Source organism: Mchenga conophoros, linkage group LG14 (assembly GCF_057382185.1).
Source record: "Mchenga conophoros isolate Kocher_MC1m ecotype Shallow Benthic linkage group LG14, M_conophoros_male_GT1.1, whole genome shotgun sequence".
NCBI classification, from domain to species: Eukaryota; Metazoa; Chordata; class Actinopteri; order Cichliformes; family Cichlidae; genus Mchenga; species Mchenga conophoros.
The window spans coordinates 28433043-28437323 of NC_140539.1; the positions used below are offsets into that span (position 1 = coordinate 28433043).

The 4281-nt window shown below is 36.0% G+C and overlaps 1 long non-coding RNA gene across 1 annotated transcript; it reads right to left on the minus strand.

Moving 5' to 3' along the window:
* Nucleotides 1-680: 680 nt before the first annotated feature.
* Nucleotides 681-4012, minus strand: LOC146559982 (uncharacterized). Its single transcript, XR_014888298.1, has 4 exons — nucleotides 3869-4012; nucleotides 2120-2256; nucleotides 830-874; nucleotides 681-708 (listed from the first exon to the last, which is right to left on the minus strand). It is a non-coding gene; the product is annotated as an uncharacterized LOC146559982 (long non-coding RNA).
* Nucleotides 4013-4281: the final 269 nt, after the last annotated feature.

Here is a 4281-nt window from a genome sequence, read left to right on the forward strand (position 1 = left end):
CATTGTTAAAAGCTGTAGCATCAAACATACAAACACCTGATAATTGACTGGAACAAATAATAAAAAGAAAAGAGAGAGATTTTATTATATTTATTTATATATATATATATATATATATATATATATATATATATATATATATATATATATATATATATATATATATATATATAAATAATAATCTGGTAACAGATTTACAGTCATCAGCTTTCTGAAACCATGAATATAAGCTGTAAAAAGCAACAAATGTAGTTGCATAGAATCACATGATCAAAACACTCAACATTTAAAAAGAAAAAAGAAAAAAAAAAAAAAAAAAAAGTTTAAAATGAAATGGTAGACCCAAAAAAAAAAAAAGAAAAAAAAAGAAAAGCATAGTCTCTTCTGAATCAACAGTTCCTTTACATTCATTCTGTTTCACCAAAATTTGAGAGTAAAAATCATAAATGTTGCACACACCCCTCTGCATCTCAGCTTGGCCCTTCACTCATGCTGTACCTCTCTACCATCTGTTATTGAAAGTGGACTGTGCACAAGGGTGCGCCAGGCAGGACAAAAAAAAAAAAAAAAAAAAAAAAAGGCTCCTGCCTTTTTTTATATTCTTCAGTCACATTACTTCAACAGCTCTCCATTCAGAGTCTTTAGTGGACTTCTTGTTTTCTTTTCTTTTCTCCATCTCAGGTTTGCGTCTCTGTCTGGGCATCAGCGCTGTGGAAAGGGACAAGAGATCAGATTTGCATACAGGTATAAACAAACAGCTCATATTTTAAAAAACACCACACAAACAAACAAAAACCCACAACACACTGAATCAAGACATAATTCATACCGGCTTAACATGTAGATCATCTGTCCAGGATCATCTGCAAACATCCTGCAATGACAAGCGAATGGCTTTAAAATATTTTTCCCCATCTACTAGTTCAAGGTCAAGGTCAAATTTATTTATATAGCAAATTTCAAACAGCCGATGCTGCACAAAGTGCTTAACAATATAAAAATGGTATTAAAAAGCAACAATGTAATACAATAATAACAATAAAAAAAATAATAATAATAATAATAATAGGACAGTAAAAGAATTAAAACAATAGCTAAACTAATTCAAATAAGACCAAAATGCTTGGGTCATAGTGTGTTAAAAGCCAGGGCATAGAAATGTGTCTTTAGTAAAGATTTAAATTGCTCAAGTGTTTGTGCTGATCTAATATTTAAGGGGAGACTATTCCAAAGTCTGGGACCTGCCACAGAGAAGGGTCTATCACCACGGGATTTGAGGTTAGTCCGTGGGATGGACAGCATTAGTTTTGAGCTAGACCTCGTGGTTTTTCCTGGAGCATAGGCAGAGAGGAGCTCAGACAGGTAAGGAGTTCAAAACAGGGCTTGAGGGTTAAGATCAAATTACAGCCATAGTTTAAAATTGTGACATCTTTACTTTCAATCCTTGTGAGTCTACAGTCTCTCTTTTTTCCACAAACTTTGTCCAAGTTAGTTCAAAGACATTTCAGTGAGCAAAACATGAGTCATGTGAAGTCAAACTTGTTTATAATTATGGGTGACAGTACAAATCAATCTGACTTAGTAACAACACACTGACACATACTTAACTGCCCTTGAAAAACTCAAATTTGAAAGAGCATTGAATTTGCTCAGCACAACTGTGCCATCTTGCACACATCTAACTGTTCCCAGATTGGTCTGTTATTGGTGTGTGTTGAATCAAAACATATGCAGCAGAAGAAACTGTATTTTATTTGCATAGAAAACTGAGGAATTTCTGAACAAGTGTTTGTTCCAAAGCAATGCATTCAACGTAGTCCTGATAGGTTAGTTGCTCTTGACACGAAGCTCTCATTGTCAGAGACAACATTTTAAATAAATTAATAGCAGAAGTTGTCTATGGATCCTAGCTAATAAGGCGACAAGAGGATGGCGCAGCCTTAAACCAATTCAATGGGAAAAGCAGTAGAATAAATCAGGTACTTAGATGAAGAATGACTACATTTAATTCAGATATTGTGAGATATGTAGATACAACTTAATCACTCAAGAAATAAAAATATTAAAAAAAAAAAAAAAAAAAAAAAAAAAAAAAAGACACCATAGAACAATCTCTTACCCATCCCCCCAGTGGTAAAATGCACGGTCTTGGAAGAACATGGACAGGAACAACCACAGGCTTATCAACTCCAGCCAGAAGATAACAAACAGGAGCCATAGCGATGTGAGCAGGATTTCACACAACATCCTGGAGCTCTGTGAGGACGACACATGCGTCATAAATAAGTGATGTCTTCAGTTTTATGAAGGTAGTGGGCACCATGTTGTTGCCAAATAACAATCAAATTATGTCTGTAGCACATACAACATGCAGTCCAAAAGTCTTGAGCCTCTCCTCAAGGTATTAGATTTTGTACTCAGGCTTTTTGGTAACTTTTTAAAGTTGTCTTGAGCAGTAGTTCCTCAGCCTTTCTGAAGGTCTTTCCGTGTTTTCGTTTGGACAGTGGCTGCTTTTTCACGAGTTTTTAAATTCGGTCATTGTACCTGACCATTTTCATAGGAATGTTTCTCTGTTAACCACTTAAGGCTGACCAAGAAATAATTCAAGCACCCAAGTTACAGGATTAATTAGTGTTTTATCGACGCACAAGTGACACCTTGGCAAAGAAGTGATTTTAAACTGTATCTTTAGGCACTTTGTTATTAGTAGCAACTAAATACACAATTTACTTCCATTTCTGTAGTTGATTCTATGGAAAATGCTAAACAATACAATTTGAAGGTCTTTCAACTTTTTCCACTGGAAACTGGTTGCTTTTCAACCAGTTTCTGTGAATGCATTGGGGGGGGGGAACAAAACAAAAACACAGAGTCATGATTGGCCTTTCCAGAGCTTAGGCCTCAACATTACTGAAGCAGGGGCACCTCCACAATTTTTTCATAAGGGTGGCCAAATGTGGGCCACTAAAATATTTGGGGTGGCACACCAAAAACAGATAAAGTTGAGGAACATACAAAGTGAGACAATACAAATGACACACACAAAAGTAAAAAATGTATATGCAGGAATAAAGGACAATTTATTTTTTTCAACTCATTCTAAGGAGTCTTCCTACTTCGTGCTCACCTTTATTTTATTTATTTCATTACCAGCACAGTCTTGCCAGGGGGAAGAGGGAGGCCACGGGGGTCCAGAAAATAATAATAATATTGACCTTCAGGTTCATTAATATTGTATAGCCTGTGTGTTTTGCCCTATACATTTAATTTCCGTGCATGTTTCACGTTTAATTAATTGGTTGTGGAAAAGATTTGAGTCAATGTTTGAGAGTCATTGACAACAAGAACAGAAACTCATTAACTGATGTTAAATACCTGGTGCCGCTAATCTTTCATCTTTTAGAAAAGATACGTTTAAAAAAAAATCATTAATTATGAACAATGAAATGAAAGCTAGTTTTGCCAAACTCATCGACATTGACCGCACAAAACCTGTGCAGAGTCATATTTTATTTAATGTCCACGATTATCGTTCAGCGTGACACAGACAGTGAGAGTAGCTAGCTAGCGTGGCATCTAATGTCAAGCTATAAACAGTCCCGCTAGCCATCTACCTAGACACTTTCGAGCATTGAGAGTGCATGGGTGCTTGAGCTAACCATTGGATTTGACTTTTACCTTAACGATAACGTTAGAGTAATGAGCTGTTTACGCGAGTTTCGGTGCAGAAATCGAGTTATGTTAGCTACAAGAGATGAAAAAACTAGAGCCACTGGCTTTTAGCTAACGTTTCATTTGCCGCACACACCCATACTGTTAACAAGAAAGCGGTATCTAAATAGGGGAATTCGTGTTTTAGGCCTCTTACCTTACTCAAGGAAAAGACTCCTGAGACAGCATTCCTTCTTCTCTAGGCTAAGGAAACATTTACCATAGTTTTGTTTACAATGCTCGTCACATTACGCGTCAAGCGCAGTTCCGCTTTCAGAACCAATTACAACATCGGTTCATTTAAGCCGTGGTCCGCGGACGCTGATAGGTCCTGTCAGGCCTCCAAATTAAACTACGTATCTTTCTCACAATACATATTCTATTCTGGATAATGTAATTCAATTATAAAATTATCAATACCAGTAGCTTCTATATGTAGAAACAATGTTTTGTTAATTGGGGGGGGGGGGGGGACGACATATTCTGCTGTACTGTAATTTTCGGTTTATATTTTTCATACATAAAACAGAATCATAAAATATTCCCGAAATTATTTTCTTCTACCAATTT